Source organism: Trichechus manatus, unplaced genomic scaffold (assembly GCF_000243295.1).
Source record: "Trichechus manatus latirostris isolate Lorelei unplaced genomic scaffold, TriManLat1.0 scaffold00010, whole genome shotgun sequence".
Taxonomy (NCBI): Eukaryota; Metazoa; Chordata; class Mammalia; order Sirenia; family Trichechidae; genus Trichechus; species Trichechus manatus.
In genome coordinates this window covers 12,357,142-12,384,006 of record NW_004443946.1, presented here as the reverse complement: position 1 = coordinate 12,384,006, position 26,865 = coordinate 12,357,142, and the positions used below count along the sequence as shown (strand labels likewise).

The 26,865-nt window shown below is 41.9% G+C and overlaps 1 pseudogene; it reads left to right on the top strand.

The window, feature by feature from the left end:
• Positions 1–21,049: 21,049 nt before the first annotated feature.
• LOC101349769 (protein JTB pseudogene) lies at positions 21,050–24,243 on the top strand (annotated as a pseudogene).
• The last annotated feature ends 2,622 nt before the right edge of the window (positions 24,244–26,865 follow it).

The window sequence follows — 26,865 nt, the reverse complement described above, 5'->3', positions numbered from 1 at the left end:
AACAAGTCCATTGTTGCTCTTTCAGCCCCCGAGCTCCTGAGGTCCTGCTTTGGAGCTAAGACCCTCTCAATGGAGCCATTCCTGGATTTGTAAAGAGGCTCTTAGAGGTTTTACTGCAAAGGCTTTCTTTTCTTTGTTTTTATTTTTTCATTCATTCCTTGAACCGTTTGTAAGTTCCTTTCTTCTCAGTGGATTTTACAGTCACCACGGGTTTGAAGAGCCTTGGTGGTGCAGTGGTTAAAGCACTCAGCTACTAACCTAAAGGTCAGCAGTGTGAACCCACCAGCTGCTCCACAGGAGAAAGATGTAGCAGTCTGCTGCCTTAAAGATTTAAGTCAGAATGATTGAGTGGTCTAATGCACTGCATACCCACCAGCTGCTCCACAGGAGAAAGATGTGGCAGTCTGCTTCCATAAAGATTTACAGGCTTGGAAATCCTATGGGGCAGTTCTACTCTGTCCTTTAGAGTCACTATGAGTCAGAATCCACTTGACGGCAATGGGTTTGGGTTTGAGGGTTATTTACGCGTGATTGCCATCTAGCGGTGAAATTTTATAACTGCAGGGAATCCATCTTTTATTTCCCTACAGGATACATTAAGGTTCTTAGTACTCCCTTTGCACGTGCAAGTTACTTAGCAAGATGGGGAGTGCAACGTCCAAGGATACGGCCCCAATACAGTTTTGTATATTGGACACTGGCACGTGCTTGCTAGGAGAAATCTTGAAAGATATTGGCCATTATGGGGTGGTTTGGACCTAGGTGAATTAATTTTTTTTTTCTGTGCAGTAAACTAGAAGAGAAAACCTACATCAATGAGACTTTTATTTTGATTAAAATTTTGAAATCTTTGAAAATTTTAAAGAACATCAAAGCAGTTTCAAAAAACAATTAGTAGCTACTTTAAAATACTTTCCGTTAGAGGAACTAGTAAATTTAAAATCTAAAATAAGAGACTAGGTTTCTTAGCCATAAAAATGAATTAAGTTCAAAAAGAAAGAAAACCAAAAATTTCAATAAAAAAGTTTAACATCCTCGATAAATGAACCTAGATTCCCCCTACCAGGACACTGGTTTGGACTTAGTGTTCAAAAGTAATTTAGAATATCAGTGGTCACTTTAGGAAATAAATTCCCATTTACTTTTTTTTTTTTTTTTTTTAAAGAACTTTTGTTTAATGCTCAGTTTCAATCAAAAGATCTAAATGAAATCCCTCCATCTGGAAACTTGAGTAAGTTAATAAATTTATCTAAGATGTGTTTTCTGTTGATTTGAGTTGATCTCATCCTAGCATTACTATATACATTCTAAGAAACTAAATTCTCCCTATATTTGTCTTCTGTTGTGTAATTTTGTATATGTCTGATTTTGAGCTGGCCTCACAGATTGATAATTTATGTGTGTGTGTGTTTCCCTGTCTCGATTGTGTGTAAATGTCTGTCTTTACTTAAATTAAAAGCCATGGGTGATAATTATTATTTTAATTGAACAAAACCAAGCCAAACCATTTGCCCTCGAGTCAATTCCAACTCATAGACACCCTATAAGACAGAGTAGAACTGCCTCATAAGGTTTCCAAGGGGTGCCTGGTAGATTTGAACTGCCAGCCTTTTGGTTAGCAGCCATTGCTCTTAACCACTACACCACCAGGGTTTGAAGACAACAGGACAATAAAACTGTCTCCTTACTAAATTAACCAAACCAAACAAAAGAAACAGTAAAAAACTTAAATGTAGATATAAACAATTTATACAAGCTTTATTTCAACAATAATTATGTTTCATAATATATAGGCTTGAATTAATTCCCATAATTTTTAAGTAACTTGCTGATATTAAATTAACAAATATTTATTATAATTAAGGTTTATAAGTTCTTGCTTTTTATACCACAGGAAAAATATATAAATATTCAAATTTGGTAATGGATGTGTTCATTTTTCTTACTACTTGAAGGATTATGCTATAGAAGATACATGACAAAGAGAAAGGAATTTAAAGGGTCTATTAAGGAGGACCAAAGAAGGATCAATGCCTTTGAATTATGGTGCTGGTGAAGAATATTGAATATGTCATGGACTGCCAGAAGAACAAACAAATTTGTCTTGGAAGAACTACAGCTAGAATGCTCATTAGAAGCAAAGATGGTGAGACTTCATCTCACATACTTTGGACATGTTATCAGGAGGGACTGGTCCGTGGAGAAGGACATCATGCTTGGTAAAGTAGAGGGTCAGCAAAAAAGAGGATGACCCTCAACAAGATGGATTTACCTGGTAGCTGCAACAATGAGCTCAAGCATAACAACGATTGTGAGGATGGCACAGGATCAGGAAGTGTTTCGTTCTGTTGTACATAGGATTGCTATGAGTCGGAACTGACTCAACAGCACCTAACAACAACAGTATTAAAGAAAAACTAAAGTTAGCTCAAACTTCAATTAAATACTTAAGACATATAATTTCAGCAAAATGGATTAGTATAGACCCGAAAAGAAAAGAAACAGTGTTAGCTTATCCCGTTCTTGTGACTAAGAAACTGTTAAGGGGATTTTTAGGACTTTGCAGCTACTGTCGCACGTGGATATCAAATTTTTCCCTAATGGCTCAACCACTATATTAATACTTAAAAGTTTCTGAACCAGACTCCTTTCAGCTTAGTGAAGAAAGTCATAAAGCCATTTCTGATTTGAAACAAAGCTTACTACACACCCCTGCTCTAGGATTTCCTAACTATACCCTAGACTTTTCCTTGTTTGTACATGAGATTGTAGGGAATGCATTAGGAGGCCTCACTCAAACTCATGGTGGACAATAGAGACCTGTCAGCTCCTACAGTCTTCAATTAGATCCAGTAGTTCGCGGACACCCTCCTCGTCTCCAGGCACTGGCTGCCACAGTCTGACTAATGGAGAGTGAAGCAGACATAATAATAGAAAAGTTTTTAGATGTTTATATATCTCATGCTATAGCTGCTATTTTAAATTTAACTTTGTCTGAACATATCTAAGCCAGTAGGCTAACATCATATGATGTTTTGCTTTTAGCTGCCTCCAGTGTTCAGCTACATACCACTAATTCTTGAAACCCTACTACTTTATTGCATTTACCTGGTGATTCTACCCAAATATCATGACTGTTTCAATTTAACCAATAACTTCTGACCCCAAGAAAGAATTTACAAGAAACACCTTTAGCTAATCCAGATCTGGTTCTTCATATGGATGGGTCATATTTAAAACTTTACTAGTTCCAATTACCAGGGAAAATATGCCATCGTGACCCCCACTCAAGTCCTTGAGAATGGCCCCTTCCCTAATGTTACCTCAGTCCAACAAGCTGAATTAATCACACTCACAAAGGCATGCAAATTGGCTTCCAGACAGGCAGTAAGCATTTTTTTGATTCAAGGTTTGCATTTAAAATTATTCATGATTTTGGGATGCTATGAAAACAAAGGGGGTTCCTAACTTCTTCTGGAGCCCAGATCTAAATGACCCCTTAGTATCTAACCTCTTAGAAACCCTCTTTCTACCCCTGGAGATTGCTGTCATAAAAATTCAGGCCCACAAACTGAAAGGGGTTCCTCGAACTGAGGAAATTAAAGGTAACGCTTTAGCTGATATGGCCACTAAGTAGGCTACCTCCAAAATCTGATGCATGCTTGCAACCAACTCTGTCATAATCAGGATGAAAAGGAGGGAACTGAAACATGCACAGCACTGGCACTTAGTTACCCCCTAAAATCTGACCCCAATGACATTTTGACTACATTTTTGAAGTGCCTCAGAAGAAGAAAAGTAGAAGTGGTTAGAAACCAGCTCTCACCAGGACCCAAGAATGGGGGATTGACCCAAAAAGAAAAAAACTTGTTTTACCCTGATGCTTGCACATTCCTATGGTAAAATATTGCCTTCACGATGATATAGATGCTGTGATGGTTAACGTTGTGTGTCAGCTTGGCTGGGCCATGATTCTCAGTGGTTTGACAATTATGTAATAATGTAGTTGGGCAGTTATGTAATGTTGTAGTTATCATCCATTTTTTGTGATATAATGTAATCACCTCCATGATGTGATCTGATGTGAGCAGCCAATCAGTTGTAAGGCGAGTTTCTTTGGGGGTGTGGCCTGCATCCAATATATATGAACTTTCTGGCTAAGCTCACTGGTTTTTGCTCACTCTGGATCCTGCATCTGGCTCATCATCATCTGACCTCCAGTTCTTGGGACTTGAGCCAGCAGTCTGCTGTATTGTCTGCTAATCTTGGGATTCATCAGCCTCCCCAGCCTGTGAACTAGCAGCCTGCTGTCTGATCTGCCAAACTTGAGTTTGTCAGTCTCTGCAGCTACATGAGTCAGGAGAAACCTCCAACCTGATGCTGACCCATAGACTTGGGACTTGCCAGCCTCTACAACCAAGTGAGCCATTTCTTTGAGATTAATCTCTCTCTCTCTCTCTCTCTCTCTCTATATATATATATATATATATATATATATATACACTTTGTAGCCCTGGTGGCACAGTGGTTAAGAGCTTGGGTGCTAATCAAAAGGTCAGCAGTTAGAATCCAGCAACCACTCCTTGGAAACCCCATGGGGCAGTTCTACTCTGTCCTATAGGGTCGCTATGAGTCTAAATCAACTCAATGGCAATGAGTTTTATATACATTTCACTAGTTTTGCTTCTCTAGAGAACCCAACCTAAGACAGATGCTAACACTAATGAGCTACTTGCTGCTTTAAGACATTATTTTTGGAGTAGCTTCTCTGCTACTGTTGTTATGAACAGTCTTTATTGATTTTGTGCTAGTGGAGATTATTATCACAATAGTTTTTTTTATTGAAGTGCGTACACCCAGTGGAAGCATTTGGCATAACCTTGTAAGTCACCAGATTATAGCCCCTAAACATGAAAAAAAGGTAACGGAAGCAGGAGAGATGCAGAGCAAATTGGGATACTGACTATTGGGTGGGTCCTAGTAAAAAACCAGTTCTCCCTAAGTCTTTACATATCCCTGTAATTTGGACCATACACGAGAGCAATCATAATAAAGAGATAAATTTGATTGTTAAGTAATGTTACAAAAAACATTGGTAGGGACATTTTTGGGATGCTGTGGATCAGTAAGAAAACAGTGATCCGTGTGTCCCCAGTTAAACCCAGGAAAACCATATAGACCTCCTCCTGGGAGTTACCCATTGCCTACAGGCCGTATGCTTGAATGGCAAATGGATTTCACTCAACTACAACCTTCCCATGGCTACAAGTATGTGTTGGTGATGATTTTCAGACTCTCACTTTGGGTGGAGGCTTCCCCAGCCATCATGCCACTGCTAGTTTTATGGCTAAAAAACATTTGGAAAGCATTATTCCCATCTGGGGAGCCCCTGAAACTCTTTGTAGTGACAGAAAACCCATTGCTGTCAAGTCAATAACAACCCTGTAGGACAGAGTAGAACTGCCCCATAGGGTTTCCAAGGAATGGCTGGTGGATTCAAATGCCTGACCTTTTGGTTAGTAGCTGAGCTCTTAACCATTGTGCCACCAGGGCTCCACCATAGTGACAGAGGTACTCACTTTACTGGACAAGTAATTAAAGAATTTTGCAAAATGTTTCCAGTCTTTCAAAGACTCCACTGTCCTTACAGTGGACTGGTGGAAAAGACACATGGAATTATTAAGACTTAGCTTGCTAAGCTTCCCTCTTTGTTGAATTTGTCCTGGGTCTAAGTTCTCCCTCTTGTGTTAATGAATTTAAGATCCACACCCTTTGGGCTGCATAAACTGACCGCACATGAAATAATTACTGGATGACCCATGACTTCACCTTATTAGTTGGCTTTGACTGACTCTAATTTAATTCAAACTAGTATATAAAGGTACTTTCAGGTCTTGGTCCAATATTTCAAAGAGCATACCTTCTTAATAAGGAGTATTTTCAATTCTTAGAAGTCAAACACTTCTAAACTTCCTTCTATTTTGCCTGCTGATTATGTTTATTGGAAAAGGCATCAGTTGAAAGACTCTTTTGAACCCCAGTGGAAAAGACTATACCTGGTCCTTCTCACACGTCCTTGTGCTGCCAAGTTGGAGGGAGTCAAAACTTGGATTCATCTCTCACAGCTAAAGGAGGCAACTACTCCTGAGCAAACTATTCAACCAACTGAAGGACCTACGCTAAAATTCAAACACCTCCCGGGAGAGAAGCAGACGACACCTGAGTAGACCACTTGTATTCCCATGACTCTGGACCAGGCCTGTACTTAAGGCTTATGCAGCCTGTTGAGATCTTTGAACTCTTGTTTCTGATTATTATCGTCCTTTTAATCATCATTAATGGATTGCAGACTTGGGGTATTTTCCTTCGTTTCGATGTTTTGTTTCGTTTTTCACTCGTGAACCTAAGGCTCTTGCTTTCAACTCAAACTTTTGAAATTTTTGCTACCCTCCTTTAGGGTTATATGACTTGTTTGGAGCTTGAATCCCTGCTGAGTCTTTTTGTCCTCAGTGCCCTAGTCATTTTTCTATTTTTGCTCATTTTATGTATCCTATGTTCTATTAATCCCATGTTAGTGATTGAGGGACTTCATTTTATATTAGCTGCTGTTTGCTGCTGTATTGCTTTAGTTTATTACTTTTGGGCAGAGTTTCTGTACTATGAAGTGTATCTCAGGTATCATACTACTGTGGCTCTCGTAAACAAAACCAAACCAAACCCATTGCTATCAATTCTGACTCATAGCGACCCTATAGGATAGAGTAGAACTGCACCATAGGATTTCCAAGGAGCGGTTGGTGGATTCAAACTGCCAACATTTTGGGTAGCAGCCATAGCTCTTAACCATCACACTACCAGGGCTCATAGCCCCTCTTAATGCCTGACATGAAAATGCCTTTGTTAAGCTAGCGCAATCAGTGGCTAATGCTAGTAATCTAACATTTTTACATCTGTCATCAGATTCCAAAAACCAGACATAACAATTCTAAACCACCGGCCTTACCAGTACTTAATTACGTCTCCGTACCTCAAGCCACAATAAACACTAGTGCCATAGCCAAGGGAGCTTATGGACCCATCCTGGAGTTACTTATAGTAATGGACAACCCCTTTCCTTTGTTAATAATGGCTAATATTGTATGACTTTAGTAAGTTTTTATAATACTGATGTCATGGATTGAATTGTGTCTCCCAAAAATATCTGTCAACTTGGCTGGGTCATGATTCCTAGTATTGTATGACTGTGTACCATTTTATCATCTGATGTGATTTCCTTATGTGTTGTAAACTCTATCACTGTGATGGAATAAGTTGAATTAGCGACAGTTACACTGATGAGGTCTACAAGATTAGATAGTAGCTTAAGCCGATCTCTTTTGAGATATAAAAGAGAGAAGTGAGCAGAGACACATGGGAACCTCATACCACCAAGAAAGCAGTTCCGGGAGCAGAGCACGTCCTTTGGACCTGAGATTCCTGTGCAGAGAGACTCCCAGACCAAAGTAAGATTGATGACACGGACCTTCCTCCAGAGTCAACAGAGAAAGGGTTCCCCTGGAGCTGATGCCCTGAATTTGGACTTGCAGTCTACTGGACTGTGAGAGAATAAACTTCTCTTTGTTAAAGCCATCCACTTGTGGTATTTCTGTTATAGCAGCAGTAGATGAATAAGGCAACTGATGATCAAGAAGCCCCAGTGAGCCCCTATTTAAAGGGAAAATTAGAGTTAAGAGATTTATTTGTAATAACTCCCTTACCAAAAAATGGCTTGAAGAAACAAACTAGACTATCCATTTTTCCTGACACTCAAACCATGACAGGAACAGTCTGTGCACCTTCTGGATATGTATTTTTATGTGGAGGCTCCACTTATTTAAAAGACTGTAACCATATTGAACCTTACACTTGGGTACTATCCCACTTAGATGGATGGACCATCCATGGTTAATGTATCCTAGGTGAGAGGTGGTTTCTAACCAGTTCTACTTTTCTTCTTCTGAGGCACTTCAAAAATGTAGTCAAAATGTCATTGGGGTCAGATTTTAGGGGGTAATGAATGTTTTCAGTGGAGCCCATATTTCCCTCATTTGAATGATTTCTATACTTCCAACAAACCTCTTTATTTTACTTTAAACGAACTTGGAGTTTCTTCCTCTGTAACATGACTCATGCCAACCCCTTGTGTATCAGAGTAGAACTGTGTTCCATAGGGTTTTCAATGGCTGAATTTTCAGAAATACATTGCCAGGTGTTTCTTTCAAGGTGCCTCTGGGTAGAGTTGAACCTCTAACCGTTTGGTTAGCAGCCAAGTGCAATAACTTCTTGCACCACCCAGGGACTCCAAGGAAACTAATATAGATCCCAAATGGGCAAAAGGAAAAATAGATTCTCCTTTCTTCACAAGAAGAGTGGTGCCCAGTGGTATGGGACTGTCTTAGGCTGGGTTCTCTAGAGAAGCAAAACCAGTGAAGTGTATATATATATAGACAGAGAGAGAGAGATTTATATCAAGAAATGGATCACGAGGTTGTAGAGGCTGGAAACTCCCAAGTCCATGGGTCAGGTTGGAGGTTTCTCCTGACTCACGTAGCTGCAGGGGCTGGTGAACTCAACATTGGCAGGTCAGAGAGCAGGCCTCAGTCTCACAGGCCGTGAAGGCCAACGAATCCCAAGATCGGCAGGTAGGCTGCTAGCTCAGGTCCCAAGAACTGGAGGTCAAATGAGGAAAAAGAAAACAAAACTCCTCACAACTGGACCAATAAGCAACATCATGATAAATGAAGAAAAGATTCAAGTTGTCAAGGATTTCATTTTACTTGGATCCACAATCAATGCCCACGAAAGCAGCAGTCAAGAAATCAAATGACTCATTGCATTGGGCAAATCTGCTGCAAAAGACCTCTTTAAAGTGTTAAAAAGCAAAGATGTCACTTTCAGGACTAAGGTGTGACTGACCCAAGCCATGGTGTTTTCAATCACTTTGTAGGCATGCGAAAGCTGGGCAATGAATAAGGAAGACCAGAGAAGAACTGATGCTTTTGAATTATGGTGTTGGTGAAGAATATTGAATATACCATGGACTTCCAAAAGAATGAACAAATCTGTCTTGGAAGAAGTACAACCAGAATGCTCCTTAGAAGCAAAGATAGCGAGACTTCATCTCACACACTTTGGACATGTTATCAGGAGGGACCAGTCCCTGGAGAAGGATATCATGCTTGGTAAAGTAGAGGGTCAGAGAAAAAGAGGAAGACCCTCAACAAGATGGATTGACCCAATAGCTGCAACAGTGGGCTCAAGCATAATAACGATTGTGAAGATGGTGCAGGACTGGGCAGTGTTTCATTCTGTTGTACATAGTGTCGCTATGAGCTGGAAACTACTCAACGGCACCTAACAACAACATCCAGCAGTTAAGTGCTGCCACCTGGAATTTGCCAGATGCAATTATTATTATTGAATTCAGGGGACCCATTGGAACAACAGCATTTGACTTCATCATTCCTGGACTACAGAGAACTAACAATACCTGCCTTTTTAAAGATGTTCGTATTCTCCACATCAAAGTATTTCTCCAAGCCTTGGTAAAGATGGTATGTTCTGGACCTTGCCAGAGGAATAGTAAGAAAGTAGTAGAATAGATTGAACATAATAAATTCATACCATCATTCTTATTTCTAATGTGTATCTCAAGAAGCTGGGAGTTTTGTTCAAGTGGCCTACTCTGAAGGAAGGATATGCCAACACTTTCATATTACAATGTAGACAAAATAATCTATAAGAATGGGTTTACTCCCATACTCTCCAGCTGGTAAAGCCTGAGAAATTTGGGTTACCTCCAGAAGATATCTGTGATCACTACATAGCTATACATGATAAACTCCTGGAGCAGAGAGGTGGTGATTGTATCCTCCAGATTACATACTATGTGTCGTCCACCAAATAAAGTTTATAAATATTTGACAATTTAATGACTGACTGCATGTCTTTCTATTTGATCTTTCTGGAAGGAAAACCTCTAACTATGAAGGCGTGAGAATTATGATGGTACAAAATGAGTGTGTGAACCCCAGGCATGTGCCGGGAGAGAAACTTGCGGGATCTCCCTGAAGCATCATTTTTTCTTAAAGATTTCTTGGAGAAAAACTAATTTAAGACATTTTATATTAGAACAAGGATTACTATATTAAAAATAAACCAAAAAAAAACTCTCATTGCCCATTTTATATTAGAACAAGGATGACCATATTAAAAATAAACCAAAAAAGAACTCATTGCCGTTGAGTCGATTCTGACTCATAGCGACCCTATAGGACAGGGTAGAACTACCCCATGGAGTTTCCAAGGCCGTAATCTTTACAGAAGCAGACTGCTATGACTTTCTCCAGTGGAGTGGCAAGTGAGTTCAAACCGCCAACCTTGCAGTTAGCAATCGAGCGCTTAATCACTGCGTCACCAGGGCTCCTATATATTAAAAATAGCATATAAAAAAGTGCATTAAATCCATTCTTACTGAATAAATGATAGGTGAAACTGAATATAAAACAAGTGATTTCAAAGATATTTCAAGCTTGCACTAGCAGAACCTCGCCTCACCTCCATCCTACCTGGGGGTATGCAGCTTCACTGTATTCTGCCAATAGAGGTACTTGACTGGGAAAGTCTGAAAAGCACTGGTGGGGGGTGGGGTGGTCTGGAGATACAAGTTCGAACTTTCTACTAAATAATAATAATCCAGTTTCTACTTATTAACAATAATAACAAAAGCAGCAGTTAATGTTCACCAAATGCTTACTGAGTACTTTCAGTGCCTTATCTCATTTAAACTACATACATACACACACACACATATCTTTTGAGGTCTTTACTAGCTATGTGTCAATTTACAGATGACAGCTGAAGTTACACAGCTGCTTGTGGTGGAGTTGAGTTTCAAACCCAGGCAATCTGGGCAATACAACCTCAAGATGCCAACCAGTTGTGCTGACTCCTGCTGGAGAAAATAGGCCTCAGTCAGGTACTTAAGTATATGCTGCTGTGTTGTAACCTATGAGTCCTGACCAAAAGCAACCACTTTTGGACTGCATCAATGGTCTATGGGGTAGCCTGGCAAGAAACTGCCCAAAAAGGATGCTTTACATTGGTGATGTCTAATGATCCCATTTGTATTTTCTCAGGGAAAGTCTGAATTTAAGACAACCAGAAAGAGGGTAGCAGTAACAGAGGCAACAAGGAACTAGTTTGAGGGGAAGCTGGTGGTTCAAACTCACCCAGAGGCATCACAGAAGAAAGGCCTCGTGATCTGCTTCCAGAAGGTCACAGCCTTGAAAACCCCATGGAGTGCAGTTCTGCCCTGCAATATGTGGGGTTGTCATGAGTTGAAATCAACTTGACAGCAATTGGTTTGGTTTGATTTTTTTAGAGCAGGAAGAAAGAGACAGAGGGCAATGCAGTCAGAAGAAGGCAGAGTCACCAGTGCATTGAGTCCTGATGCATAGTTGACATGGTGGCCAGGGCCCTAGCACTGCCCTTGAGGCCTCACATTTGCTGTTACATCCACAACAGTGAGATAGAGTATTTGTCTGTTTCTCCATCAGTCCCGGCTGGGCAGCTCCTGAGATGATTTCCTGGATTTTCTCATCTCCCTGTGGCTTTTCAATAATCTCCCAGCATTGGCTGACTCGTCCAAAGCTCTTTGTCTTTTCTGTCTGAAAGCCTAACACGATACCAATCCCGTGTAGGTCCCTAGGTAAATCCCCTCTTCCTGGGTCTCAGATTTCTTCTCAGTAAGTAAAGGCAGTCGTGGTTCTCAAGTGAGAGCAGTACCATTCCACTGAGGGCAGTTGGAAATGTGTGTGTATGTGGAGGCATTTTTGGCTGTCACAGAGACATGAAGGGGATGCCACTGGAATCTAGCACCCAGGTTCCAGGGACTAAGCATTCTGCAGAAGCACCCCTGTTAAGAGAGGCTAGATGGTCTGAGAGTCTAGATGGTTGTTTCTTCTTATAATAAATATATGCAAATAAATCCACTTTAGGTTTCAAGTTCTGTTAAATGGGCTTCTTGCAGTAGAATGGTAGAATGTTAGAAGGTTATAGGCCAGCAATAATAGCTCATAATTACATGGAGCTTTTCAAATAGTCTTTTCAATACTGGGTGGTTTTCTAAAGGAAACAGCTTTGCAGTGACTGGAGGATTCTGGCATGTTTCTAATGCCTGTGGGCTCTAAGATCTAAAGCCATGATCACATTAAACACAGAAGCCCGGTAAGACAGAAAGTGTTCTGTTGATAAAATTGTATGGCAGAATTTTTCTGACAAAAATATTTTTCTTAAATAATTGGTACCTGTTTGTATTTGTCTGCTAGTGGTGCAATGGCTAAGAGCTCGGCTACTAACCAAAAGGTTGGCAGTTGGAACCCACAGTGGCTCCATGGGAAAAAGACCTGGCAATCTGCTTCTGTAAAGATTGTTGTTGTTAGGTGTTGTCAAGTTGGTTCCGACTCACAGCGACCCTGTGTACTACAGAATGAAACACTGCCTGGTCCTGCGCCATGCTCATCATCATTGTTATGCTTGAGCCCATTGTTGCAGCCACTGTGTCATCCATCTCGTTGAGGGTCTTCCTCTTTTTGGCTGACCTCTACTTTACCAAGCATGCTGTCTTTCTCCAGGGACTGATCCTTCCTGACAACATGTCCAAAGTATGTAAGACGCAGTCTCGCCATCCTTGCTTCTAAGAAGCATTCTGGTTGTACTTCTTCCGAGACAGATTTGTTCGTTCTTTTGGCAGTCCATGGTATATTCAACATTCTTTGCCAACACCACAATTCAAAGGAGTCAATTCTTCTTCAGTTTTCTTTATTCATTGTCCAGCTATCCCATGCATGTGCTGCGATTGAAAATACCATGGCTTGGGTAAGGTGCACCTTAGTCTTCAAGGGACATCTTTGCTTTTCAACACTTTCAAGAGGTCTTTTGCAGCAGATTTGCCCAATGCAATGCGTCATTTGATTCCCTAACTGCTGCTTCCATGGGTGTTGATGGTGGATCCAAGTAAAATGAGATCCTTAACAACTTGAATCTTTTCTCCATTTATCATGATGTTGCTTATTGGTCCAGTTGTGAGGATTTTTGTTTTATTTATTTTGAGGTGTAATCCATACTGAAGGCTGTGGTCTTTGATCTTCATCTGTAAGTGCTTCAAGTCCTCTTCACTTTCAGCAAGAAGGGTGGGGCATCTACATAACACAGGTTGTTAATGAGTCTTCCTCCAATCCTGATGCCACATTCTTCTTCATATAGTCCAGCTTCTCGGATTATTTGCTCAGCATACAGATTGAATAGGTATGGTGAAAGGGTACTACCCCGATGCACAACTTTCCTGAATTTAAACCACGCAGTATTCCCTTTTTCTGTCTGAACAACTGTCTCTTGATCTATGTACAGGTTCCTCATGAACACAATTAAGTGTTCTGTAAAGATTACAGCCAAGAAAATCCTATGGGGCAGTTCTACACTGTCACATGGGGTCGCTATGAGTTAGAATCCACTCAATGGCACTCAACAACAGTGAGAACACATGGCAAACTCAGACAGAAGCATACTTTGTTAAGGGGTCTTTCTGTAGGGCCAACTGCAGTTGCCTTTTTTGGTCCTCCTAGACCATATATGGAGCCCTGGTGGTGAAGTGGTTAAGAGCTTGGCTGTTAACCAAAAGGTCAGCAGTTAGAACCCACCAGCCGCTCCTTGGAAACACTGTGGGGCAGTTCTACTCTGTCCTATAGGGTTGCTATAGGAATCAGAATTGACTCGATGGCAATGGGTTAGACCATATATGAATCTACAGCTCAAATTTTAAGCATTCCTTACCACCTATGTGATTTTTGCTCTGTCTGAGTACCATGTGTATTATAACTAACTTAATATTTTTATCAATTACTTTTTTAAAATTTACTTTTATCTTACATAATAAATCCTGTGACATGATGGTTTGATAAGCTATTTGTAATTTTTTCAAATATGCCTTAAAATATATATGTAACTATTGAAAATTTTAAAAGTTCACTACCTTAAATCATCTTGAGTAGGTTGTACTCATAACCATAACCATAACCTATAAAAATAATGTAAAGGATTTTTTAAAATCAGGATTCTATGTAGAAAATGGAAGGATTAAAGGAGAATGAATGAATCCATTTTTGTAAAACGAGCACATTCAAGTTTTTAGTAGAATTGACTTAAGTATGAGTATGAATGTATGAATGTGTATATACGAATATGCAGCTATACATGCATGACCAATTACATCTAATATTAATTGTGGCCTTATGTGGCATTCTGGAATTAACTTCCAAATACTCCATAAGAAGTAACTAATAAAATACTTAATCAGTGTTACCACATGCATTACTATTGCTGTAACCAAAAAGCAAAGAAGTTTGACGTGTGGGTTAATCTACTTTAGCTTATTTAGGGTAGGTGTACAATTTCTTTTAGGCTTTAGAAACCATCGAAACTTAGTTCTCAAATCCTGTGGCAGAGACAAGGGAATAATTATAATGCCTGGTATGGAATTAAAGCTGGGAAAAGAGGGAAGTGAGGACATGAGGCGGGTGGATGAGAGTTAAAAAGGTGTGGTCCCCTCTCAGTTAATTGGAATAATATAGTTCATAAGTCTATATTCTACATCCTAGTTTGGTGAGTAGTGTCTGCGGTCCTGAAAGCTTGTGAGCAGCCACCTAAGATACAAGTATTGATCTCTACTTATCTGGAGCAAAAGAGAAAGAAGGAAAACAAAGAGTCAAAGAAGAAACTAGTCTACAGGACAAATAGTCTACAAGAACCATGACCTCACTTACCCTGAGACCACAAGAACTAGATGGTGCCACTACCAATTGTTCTAATCAGGACCACAAGAGATGGACTCTGATGGAATGGGAGAAAAAACGTGGAACAGAACCTCAAATTCCTAAAACAAAACAAAAACCAGACCTACTGGACTAGATGAGACCGGAGGACTTCCCGAGACTATTGCCTTGAGATACTCTTCAAACCTTGAATTTAAACTGACCCCTGAGGTCACCTTGTAACTAAATAACAAATTGGCTAAAAAAATAATGAATATCACCCATAAGTACTGTGCTTCTTTAAAAAAGTCACCTATAGGAGACCAGACAGTCAACAATTACTTTAAAACAAAGATGAGAATGTAAGGCGATGGGGAAACTAGATTAATGGAAACAGAATGACCAGAAGGGAAATAATGAGGATGTTCACACACTGTGAAGAATGTAACCAATGTCACTGAACAACTTGTGTAGAAATTGTTGAATGGGAACCTAAACTGCTGTGTAAACCTTCACCAAATATACAATAAAATATTATTTTTAAAAAGAGTAATTTAAATAAACCGCCACCACAACAAAAAATAGATTGTGGCCCCAGTGGATTTGAAGGATTGTTAAAGTTGAGTGCCAGGGTTGCTGTTAGTTGCTGTCAAGTTGACTCTGACTGATCGCCAACCTGTGTACAATGGAACAAAACATTGTCTGATCCTGTGCCATTTTCATGATCATTGGTATGCTTAAGTCCATTTTCAGTGCCCACTAACTGAAGGGGCTCATTTTCCAGCACTATTCTGTTGTGATTCCTAGTTTTCATTGGCTAATTTTCAGAAGTAGGTTGCCAGGCCTTTCTTCCTAGTCCGTCTTAGTCTGGAAGCTCCACTGAAACCTGTCCACCATGGTTGACCCTGCTGGTATTTGAAATACTGGTGGCATAGTTTCCAGCATCACAGCAACACATAAGCCCCCACAGTATATGGAAAACTGACAGACATATGATGGCAGGTACCAAAGGCCCTGCATTTCCATTTGAGCTAAGAATTCTCAGGAATGGAGACAGGAGATCCATGTTCCGTAATGCTTCACAGTCTAACTCTTACTCTATCCATATTACTGGGGAGAGGTTTGCATGTGGCCAAAGCCTCCTCCATCAGGTAAGTTCATAAAAAGGAATTGGAGCTTTCTTCTATTCTCCCAAACATATGAATTCTTCCATCAGCTATGCCTTTTTCTTTGAAATTACTAAGTAATTACAACGATAGTTTCACGTGAATCTAGGATCCTCAATGTGTCAGAATTCTCATTAAGTCAAAAGGAAGTATTATATTTACAGGAAACTAGTGTCAGCCCATTGTCAGGTTAACACTGTCCAGAGATTTCATCTATTTATTTTGCTACTTATAAGCTCTGTGAGAGAGAATATTGAATATACCATGAACTTCTCAAAAAATGAACATATCTGTCTTGGAGGAAGTACAGCCAGAATGTTCATTAGAAGCGAGGATGGTGAGACTTCTTGTCTCAAGTACTTTGGACACATTGTCAGGAGGGACCAGTCCCTGGAGGACATCATGCTTACTAAAGTAGAAGGTCATCGAAAAAGAGTAAGACCGTCAACGAGATGGACTGACACAGTGGCTGCAACAATGGGCTCAAACAGCAATGACTGTGAGGACGGTGCAGGACCGGGCGGTGTTCTGTTCTGTAGTACATAGCGTGGCTCTGAGTCAAACCGACTTGATGGCACCTAACAACAACAATAGGGGCGCTGGTGGCACAGTGATTAAGAGCTACGGCTGCTAACCAAAAGATCAGCAGTTTGAATCCACCAGCCACTCCTTGGAAACCCTATGGGGCAGTTTTACTCTGTCCTATAGGGTCACTGTGAGGGCAGAGATTCATACCTGTTTTGCTCAGAGTCTGAGCACCTAGATCTTAATATAGCAAGATCTTAATAAACATTTAATTTAATTTAATAAATGAATCTCAACTTTTCCCAGCTTCAGCGAAAACATAAACCTCAGTGTATAGCGACTGAGGAGAAAATAAGGAAGCCTCTGCCTACATTTGTTGATGAAGGGGTCAAGGAGATGATGGGGGAGTCGGGAGAGGAGGCTTTTTCATGGACTCTGCCACACGGAGGGAGAGTGAAACTCATGGGATGCGACACAGGACCCCGTGTGGTCATTCTGGCTGCACATTTCAGACAGGTTTCAGATCCCAGTTCCCTGGCCCCTCTACTTGGACAGTCCCATTGATTTAGAGATAAGTTGTCTGATGTATACAGTTTGTCTGGCCTTACCTTTTCCAAGGTCTTTATGGCTTGAAAATGATAGGACTGTGTGCTTATTCAGTTCTCCGAACTCTCAAATCTCCTCCCTTTTACTTTACTCCCCAGCCAAAGCCTGGAAATCCCACTCCAGTGCCCTGTCTTCCAGGAAGCTTCCTCTCTGTCCAATTTCATTTAATGTTATTATTTTCAATAAAAGTATTTTTTAAGTATCTCTACAAGCAACTTAACTTTTATAACTTTGTAAGACTTTTCCCATCTGAATAAATCTCCAAATCATATAACAAAAAAAATAAAAGGTCATTTGACCTTTGGGATTTGGAATTAAGTTTCTGGCGTGTCTTGATTTGGGATTTGGAAATAAGTTTCTGGCATGGAAATCATGGCCTTGCCTTTCTTCACACAAACACACTCCTGTGTGGTTCAGTATTATTTTGTAGTGGGTGGGGGTGATGGTGTGAGTGTCAAGTACTTTACTGGCCATACTTAGGTTTTTTAAGGGCAGGTGAGGGGGAGGCTACGTCTTAGCCTCATCCTGGAACAGCCTCCTGGGGCTGAGCACACCCAGGCATTGGATAAATGCTTGATTCATTAAGGTTTCCCTGGGTAGCTTGGAAACCCTGGTGATGTAGTGGTTAAGAGTTCGGCTGCTAACCAAAAGGTCGGCAGTTCAAATCCACCAGGTGCTCCTTAGAAACCCCATAGGGCAGTTCTACCTATAGGGTTGCTATGAGTTGGAAAGGACTCGACGGCAACTGGGGTTTTGTTGGTTTGGGTAACTTAGTCTCAGGGAGTAGGGTGGAGGGTAGGATAGTCCTTGTCCACCCGCAGCAGCAGAGCCTCCTGAGTGCCGGCCCTGGGCTCGGTGGGTGCTGGCTGGTGTGAGGGAAGATGACCACATGGAGAGGCTTCCTGTCCCCACCACCAAAGCTCCCAGCCCTGGGAGCTCGTCTCACCAACAGGCACGCGGGACTGGGCCCTGCTGTGAGCAGACCAGGTGGCTGGGCCCAGGCGTCCTGAGCCTTGCTTAGCACCAGAGCCTGAGTGCGCCCTCCGGGGTGCTGTCCCCGGAGGGCAGCCTTCTCCTGGGTGGTCCTCCCGCAGGAGGCACCCTTTGAGCTGGGCTGGCAGCTCCATCATGCCTCCCCCTCCGCCCCCCGGAGCGTGGTGTGACCATCCAGGGGGATTTATCAGTGTGCCCTATATAGCCGCCGACAGCTGCCATCTGTTATGTTTAGTAACAACACGACCGCTCCTCCTGCCCAGTGAATAAGCTGCCTCAGTCATTAAGCCAGGAAGTTATTTTTTAATGACTCCCACTCCTTCTCGCAAGCAGGCTTTGCCCCTTAGGCAGTGGCTGATTCTTCAGGCTGAATCCCCCTTTCTCTCTGCCTCCTGAGCTCTGTTCCGACCCTCAATTCACTGCTGGCCCTGGGCCTACAGGCAGGTGCTGAAATGAAATGGCAAGAGAGCTCCTCCCTCGGTGGGTTCAGTGAATAGAGAAATTTGTGCTGTCTGCACCATCTTAATGAATCGCATTTCAGCTCTGCACATGCGAAGTGTAAATAGGGCTAGAACATGATTGTGAATCAGACCAAATGTCATGATTAATTTATCACCGTGCTCCAGATACATCAGCTAAAATAATATGAATTTAAAGTAACTGTTCCTCCTGCCTCTGTGTTTACTGTGATGAACTCTACATAATAGATCACTAGAGAAATAAAAGAATTAAGATTCCACTTCTTATACTGGCAAAGCAAGAACATAATTTAACATTCTCACCTGGGTTTTTTTCACCAATTGATGTCAAATTTGCCCACTTTACATTAGCTATGTACAACTCCCACTGGCACATTCTGAGCTGATAAACATTGAGGTGGAGATTGCTTTTTTGTATTTTAGGCAACATTTGAAATACTAAAGTTCTAGTTCCCAAACAGGCTTATTGTCAGAATTTTCTAGAGCTATGCCATTCAAGGAGCCCTAGTGGTGTAGTGGGTAAGAGCTCGGCTGCTAAGCAGAAGGTCAGCAGTTCGAATCCACCAGCCGCTCCTTGGAAACCCTCTGGGGCAGTTCTACTCTGTTCTATAGGGTCCCTATAGGTCGACTTGATAGCAACGGTTTTGTTTTGTTTTGTTATGCCACTCAAGTGTTGTCCATGAAGCAGCAGGACAGCATGTTTAAGATCGTTAGAAATGCAGAATCTCAGGCCCCACCCCAGACCTACTGAATGGGAATTGTAATTTTTAACAAGACCCCACTTTAAAGTTTGAGAAGAATTGATCTAGCTTTTTAAAACCAGATACCTTTGTTCAGACATCTACATGTTTCATAAGCAGCCCAGGTGATTCTTATAAATTGAGTTGTCTGGTTTGGAGACCACTGGTCTAATGTTTAGGAGCTCTGGTAGTGCAGTGGTTAAGCGCTTTCAAACTGCTAACCGGAAGGTCGGTGGTTCAAATCCACCAGCGACTCTGTGGAAGAAAGGATGTGGCAGTCTGCTTCCTTAAAGATAACAGCCTAGGAAACCCTATGGGGCAGTTCTACTCTGTCTTACAGGGTGGCTATGAGTAAAAACCCACGCGACGGCAGTGGGTTTGGGGTTGATCTTGAAGGTCTCAGTTCAGCTGACTTTTATGCTCAGGACATGAGCCAAATTTATTGAATCAGTTGAACTATCCTAAAGTTTGGTACAAGTGAGTTTATCTGTCTAGTTACCTGTGAATTACAGATGCAAGCTAGCTTATTAATTACTTGGTTAAATAGCAACACATTTATTGCTGTATTAGGAAAGCTCAAAACTGAGAAGGCCGATTTTCTCCTTGTATAACTGGCTCATTCACTCAGCCGGACTGAGTGCAGGCATGAGAAAATTGTTTGCTTGGCCATTAAAGCTGCCCTCCTCCCCCAATTCAAATGGTCTGACTTTATTTATAACAGTACCTTTCATCCAGAAGGATACAAAAGTCCTTTATGTTGATGCTCAGACAGTATAGGGCTGTACTAGAGGATGGTGCCTAGTTCTGAACTTCAAAATAAAAGAGGGACGTGGAGACCTTGGCAAAGGCTCAGAAGACATTCATAAAGATTACGTTTTAAAATTCAAAGTGAATCTTCAAATTGTGTGGTCTTATCTGGAGAATGGTCCTCAATCTTGAGATAAACAACAATGAAACGAGTTTCAGCTATACCTTGAGAGGGTTTCACTTCTAGAGAAAAAAATATTGTAGTATTAAGCAGAGGAAGAAGTTTTCTTGAGCACAAGCTCTCAACCTTGGTTACACATTACAATCACCTGAGGAGATTTTAAAAATCTCACCGTGCCAATTTAGTCAGGATCTTGGTGGGTGGGACCCAGGCATTAGTATGTGTCAAAGCTCCCCAGGCGATTCCAATATGCAGCTAAGAGTGTGATCCACTGCTCTAGAGCCGTGCTTTTCAAACTTTAATGGGCATTAGCACCACCTGGGGATTTAGTTAAAATGCAGATTCTGATTCCGCAGGTCTGGGGTGGGGTCAGAGCTTCTGCAATTCTAACAAGCATCAAGTAGTGTCAAAGCTGCTGGTCCCAGACCAGGCAGTGAGTAAGCTAGAGGCTAGGGGCCTTTGAAACTAGACTAAACTCTGCCCCAGGCTTTTATTTTCAGCCATCTCATTCGTCAACATGAAAAAGAAACTTCAACCATCTCATAAACCAATGAAAAGAAAACCAACTTAACACTATGCTTCCGATGAAAACATTTAACAACTACAAGTATCCACTTAAGTCACTAGGTATGTATAGGGGAATTTAAAGGGCAGGAGTGTTCCTGGCTTTTTGGGAAAATATTATCATCCCTATCCTCATGTTACCACTTCCTCAAGATGACTTTAGAAGTAGCAGAGTCATTGTAATGTGTATCTAGAGCAGATGGTCAAATACAGGGGCAGCGGGGGTGCTGGTGCTGCTGCGTTTCTGCTGGTAACATCCTGTACAAAGAAAGCTGAGCTATCTCAGAACCTAACGAGGTTTATCTGCATTCTGGACGAAAGCAGAACCAGCCACTTTGTCAAGAGATCCCACTCAGCCATTAAGATGGTGGGGCAAGTAAGTAAAGCAAAAATTTGCTCCTAAAAATGTCCACAGTAATATTACTAGCTAACTAAACCGACAGGCTTTACTGTATTTCGTTTAATCTTCTCAACAATCCTAATGGGTAGTTAGTATTGTTATCCCTATTTTACAGATAAGAAAACAGAGCCCAGAGAAGGTGAAACACTTGTCCAAGGCCACATAACTAGAAAGTGGCAGAGCCAGGATTGGAACCCACTCCCGTTATCTCCAGAATCTCCACTCTAAGGTCAACCATGTGATAACAAATCTAAATTGCTGTTTGGAATTTTCTATGGATATTTCTGCGGCTATTAGCAGTGTGTTCATCTTTTTCTTGGACTTTGGGCTAAACATTTTTTAAAAGCAGTCTTTTAATTTTTTAATTAGCTTGGTTCCCCAACCATAAAGCTCTTTAAAGGTCAGATGTTAAGGTAATCCTCTTTGGGTTATCACTGAAAAAGATCAGTTGAACTGACCTTGACAAAATTGCCCAGGAGGCTTGGTGACAGACAGTTCCTTCAATATCAGTGAACACAGACAACTGCTATTATGGAAAGGGGCATTTTCTGTACCTTTGATAGGAGGTAGTTTTGTTTTTCTTGACAAGACCCTGAGTAAAAAGACTTAATATCCATCTTCAATGTGAACTGAATGGTGCCCTCCTGACATTAGACCCTCAGCCCCAGGGAACACCAGGCTGGCTGCTGAGAGGTTGCATTAGGCAGACTCAGTGACCATGAGAAGAAATAGAGCATGACAGGAGCGGAATTACAGCGCCAAAAAGGGCCAGCTCATCACACCCTCGTCTGCCTGCCTCCACTGCAGAGCCTCCCAAAGGAATAAAGCAGCAAAGGCCCACAGTTCTCATAATACTTTCATAAAGACAGTCAGGGTTTCCAAGGTGTCAACCTAAAACACAAGAGTTTTCTTGAGCAGAACAAAAATCCCATCAACTTTGATAGGACACAGTAACAAATAACTTTATACATGACAAATATAAAAGTATCACTATCCTAGTCCTGTGCTAGGATAAAAGATAAACCATACTAAACCACCCCCAGGCAAAATGGTGATGTGATGGACACGTATGGTGATGTGCGTGCCAGACCCCTTCCCCATCCACATGGCTAGAGTGGGAACAGCTATCACCTCACCCTCAGACTGGCCACCACTGATTGGATGAATACATGACCCCAGCAGGGCCAGTCAGAGTCCTTCCCTGGAACTTTTTTAGCTGGAAGTGAAAAAGGAGTCAATCAGAATCCTTTCCTGGAAGTGAAAAAAGGAATCTGTGTCAGCAGTAGCAGTGGTGGAGGCAATCGAGGCTTGGGAGTTGCCAACAGCCATCTGTCCTTTTTTCCAAATGGAAAAAGCTGTGTTCTGATGAGTGGAGAAGAAAAGGAAATGTAGAGTATGGATAGTGCTCAGGAGCCTGGTTCCCGTTGTTTCTGAGGCCCAGCTGCATTCCTGACAAGCTCACAATTTAGTTGTTCATCCTTGTTGTTGTTGTTTGCTGGTGTCGAGTTGGCCTTAGACAATCTAAACTAATAAATTCCCCCTTTGCCTAACCTAGTTTGAGTTAAGTTCCTGTCACTTGTAACCAAGAAAGTCCTGACTCCTACAGGAGATGTGGGTGAAATTTGGTTTTAGCCCTTCCCACCTTCATTTTCATGACCCTTTCCTCTCCTTTAAGGAACCCTTGTGGCACAGTGGTTAAGTGTTCAGCTGTTAACCAAAAGTTAGCAGTTTGAACCCACCTGCCACTCTGTGGGAGAAAGAGGTGGCAGTCTGCTTCCATAAAGATTACAGCTTTGGAAACCCTATGTTAGGTTAGCAGTTCTACTCTGTCCTAGGGGTCACTATGAATCAAAATGGACTCACTGCAATGGGTTCCTTTACTCTATTGTAGAAAAGCAGTACTTTCCAAGCAGGGGACACTGTTTTCTCCCATATCTAAACCTGCCTGCTGATGGCTCCTTCCAAAGAGTCCTTAGCTTTCTGTCATGTGGCTTTAAGAAAAAGCTAAAACTTAATAAATAACTCCTTTGGGGGAAAATCTGCATTTTTTTTAACAATGGAGAAAGGAATACATTCATCCCAGTAAGTTGATGAGTGCAGGTACTTTGAGACAGAGCAGATATTCCAACTGTTATTAAACGACAACACACAGTGTTGATCCTAGAGGTTTAGGAATGGAAAGAGATGGTCATTTATTAAATACCCACCATATGCCTGATAGTGTGTGAGGCACATTTTACAAACTACCCTTTTTCATTTAATCCTCATAATCACTGTTAGATAAGAAATGTTAGTCCCATTTTGCAGATGTAGCAGAGATATATTAGGACTATAACTATTTTCTAATTCCTTTACCCATACTCTTTTTCTTACCATTCGAACATTATGAGGACTTATTTCCTGTATGCCTTCCCCTTAAAAAAACAGATGCTGGGGACAAGATGGCCTTGAAGAGAGCGGAAGTCGAAGCGTGCGCGGGGAGGCCTCTGCCAGGGCCACCGCCTCTGCTGGTGGCTCTGCGCTTTTGCCCTAAAGTTCTGCCAAGCAGAGGCTCCCATGCAGGAGGAGAAGCAGTCAGTGAGCACACCAATCTTGCCGTGCTGGCTAGTAGAAGAGGTTGTGATGGCAGAAAAGTATGCCCCATGTTCTAATTTCCAGGCTAAAATCATTCCTGAATGGGGTTCCACAGGGTATGTGGATAAAAATCACATGCAGCTCATCTAAGAGAAGTGAGTTCAAAAGCTGCCACTCACCGTTCCATCACCGTTCAGCAGTGACAGAAATTGGAAGCAACCATTCTGAGTGTGGCCTTGGTCTTCACTTGCCTTGTCACAGTTCATCACCGACTAATGGACAGAAAGGATCTGGAAAAGGTCTGGAAGCAAATTGAATCCATATAGCCACAGATATCCCACCTCAGATAGAGAAAGTGGAATGGACTGACTTGCCCCCTGGTTCTTCAGAGCCTTGGGTGCAGTGACGTCACTAGGGGGATGGGGAGGGGTGCAGACCATTGTCAATTCTGACTCATGGCAACCCCATGTGTGTCAGAGTAGAACTGTGCTCCATAGAGTTTTCAGTGCTAATTTTTTAGAAGTAGATTGCCAGGCCTTTCTTCCAAGGCATCGCTGGGTGAACTTAAACTTTTAGGTTAACAGCTGAGCACGTTAACCGTTTGCCCCATCCAGGGACTCCTCAGATAGGACTAATAAGCCACCCTAGAAGAAGGAAGGATATTCTTTGTGTTTGAGTTCAAAAGTCTATGTTTAAATCTATATTAGAGTCGGTTGACTTTAAAATGTAAGAGTCAGGCACTTAAAGATTTTTTTTGAATTCCAAAAGCTTGTTTCTAAATACTAAAGCCAAAGACTGGAGGACTGCAAACTTTATACGGTAAAGCAGGTGTGACTGGACGCTTCTAGGTCTGCTCCACGCCGCTAGAAAGACATGAAGTGGTGAAAGCAGAAGAAGCAGCTTTATTTAGTTGGCCAAGTAAAGGAGCCCACCGGGACTTGAATCACCAAGGTGGCTCTGGGGTCTTCAGGGATGCTCCAAGGTGGTGTCAGCCTGCTGATTGGTTTGGCCCATAAAGGTGGTCCTGGGGCGGCCCACAAGGATGGCATTTTGCCCATATCCTGGGCGTAGACAGGTGTGTGTTTTTTGCCTCTGACATCAATAGGTCGTCCAAGGGACACAGGTGTCGATACTGAGCAAGTTAAGCAGGCCAAACCTGGTTCTAGATCAGTTTCAACTAGTCTTAAGACCCCAGTCTCTTGTTTCTCTTAACTGAGCCAGAACCAGAGGTATACCTAAATAAGGAGACATCTTAAAGACATGGGATTAGCTCCTACCTTACCTAATACAAAGATAGCTTACATGCAAGGAGTTAGTTCTCATATCACATAGGATGGCAGGCACCACCCCTTCTTTATTCAAGATGATGGGCGTGCTATCAGCCTCACAGGGGTTGACAAACTATAGTCTGCAGGGATAAAATCTTTATAAACTAAGTTTTATTAAAACACAGCCTCACCCATTTGTTTATATATTGTCTGTGGCTGCTTTTTTGCTAGAATAGCAGAACTGAGTAGTTTCAACAAAGACTGTATGGCCTGCAAAAAAGCCTGAAATATTTACTCTCTGGCCCTTTAAGACAAAGTTGGGTCATCTCTGCATACCACAGGATACCAGGAGAGGTATTTTTCTCCCCAAAAAGGGCACAGGGCCCACCACCACAGATCAACTTGGAGGGAATCTGAGAGCAGAGGAACCTTTGCCTGGAGGTGACCAGAGGGAAGGGTCTGAGGGCAGCCCCCCCAACAGAGTGGTCTAGAGAAGCTTCCAGTAATTTCCTGTGTCCCTGTGAAGTGCAGCAGGTGACTGAGAAGGCCATCCAGCTGCACTCAGCTATGACACAGGAATGCCGTCAACAGATTGACAGGACCAAGGACATCAGCAGTGGATGCAGCAGGGACAGAACCAATATCTAAAGACTCTCGAGGAAAAAGGATGTCGCATGCCCCAGATACTCCACCTTCACTACCAGGATAATTCCAGGACCTAGCCTGGGTGGCGCAGTGGTTAAGAGCTCGGCTGCTCACCAAAAGGTCAACAGTTCAAATCCACCAGCCAGTCCTTGGAAACTCTGTGGGGCAGTTCTACTCTGTCCTGTAGGGTCTGCTATGAGTTGGAATCAACTCAATGGCAACAGGTTTTTTGTTTTGGGTTAGATTACCCATAGACCACATGGTTACCAAAAAGAGTTGAGTTTTAAACCAGATGTGACTGGGTTGCTTGGAGGGTTTATGTCTATCCCACTGATAAGTGCATCTTTTAGCTCACCCTTTGGAAGCTCTGCCCAGGGAAGTGTCATCAGCATTAGGACAAAAATACTGTGTCTAAGACAGCACCCTCCAATAGAACTTTCTGCCAGGATGGAAATGTTCTATATCTGCACAGTCCAATGGTAGCCACTAACCACATGTGGCTATTGAGCACTTGAAGTATAGAGCTTGTGCAACTGAGGAATTGAATTTTTAATCTTATTCAGTTTTCATTCATTTAAATTATAATTTATATGGTCACAGCACAGGTCTAACAGATTAGGCTATTTTCCATGTATAGAATATACGAATACCACTTCAATGTGAAAAGAAGTAATGGAAGGAGTCTGGTTTAAGGGATGGTGGAGGGTGTGAACTCTATTTTCTAGTCTCCTCAGTCATCTCTGGAGTAAATTCCTTGGTGCGCTCCTGGCAGGTTCTCAGACATCATACAGATCAGAGAACCCAACTGAAGAAGCAAAACACAGATTGTTCGACACGAGGATGCCTTGAGAGCTTTTATTTTGATCCTCACTGGCCATCTGCTGCTGCTGTAGGAGGATAGACAAAGAGATCTGAGATGAGGAAAAACACAGATCAAAAAAAGAAACCTGGGTTAGGAGCAGAGCGGGAAGTGCAAGGTTGGTGGTGGGATGGAAGGAGATTAAAAGTGCCTGCCTGTGTCACATCCTCAGCTGCACATTTTTCCGCTCCCCAGCTCTCTCAAATCCCCTCCTGAGCCCGTCTCCCACACTCAGCTGTATTTGGCCTGCCTTCATTCCCCCTTTCCTC